The sequence below is a fragment of the Corvus brachyrhynchos genome, unplaced genomic scaffold (assembly GCF_000691975.1).
Source record: "Corvus brachyrhynchos isolate BGI_N302 unplaced genomic scaffold, ASM69197v1 scaffold56, whole genome shotgun sequence".
Classification (NCBI taxonomy): Eukaryota; Metazoa; Chordata; class Aves; order Passeriformes; family Corvidae; genus Corvus; species Corvus brachyrhynchos.
In genome coordinates, this window is record NW_008238664.1 from 5,897,169 (window position 1) to 5,897,561 (window position 393).

The window sequence follows — 393 nt, forward strand, 5'->3', positions numbered from 1 at the left end:
TCTTTCCCTTGAATCTCCTTTGTCATTCTTCACCTTACACACAGACTACCTCCTAATCTCAACATACAAATCCAGCATCACATCCTGAAGCATGTTTTATAGCACACGTCAGCCACACCCAACTGTCAACCTACCAGAGGTCTCTTCACTGTTAATTCTTCTGCAGAGAAAGCTTTGGGGGAAAAAAAAAAAGAAAAAAAAAAAAAGAGTTAGTCTCTTTGGCAAATACAACCAAGATCTGGAAATGCCTGAAGACAGGTTTCCTATTCACTTAAAGGCTGTATGAAACTTTATCCTTCCTGATGATCAAAAAAGTTAGTTCAGACGAATGCTTTAATTACAACACTTCGTCGACCCCAACAGACAACACTCCGGCTACCTGCTGCTCGCCCA

General features: G+C 41.0%; 1 protein-coding gene across 1 annotated transcript in view; it reads right to left on the reverse strand.

Moving 5' to 3' along the window:
* Window positions 1–172, reverse strand: part of RANGAP1 (Ran GTPase activating protein 1) — a 20,131-nt gene extending 19,959 nt beyond the window's left edge. The window contains exon 1 of the mRNA XM_017737760.1: window positions 135–172. The gene's annotated coding sequence lies outside the window, so the exon portion shown is untranslated. The remainder of the gene's footprint in view (window positions 1–134) is intronic.
* Between the last annotated feature and the right edge of the window lie 221 nt (window positions 173–393).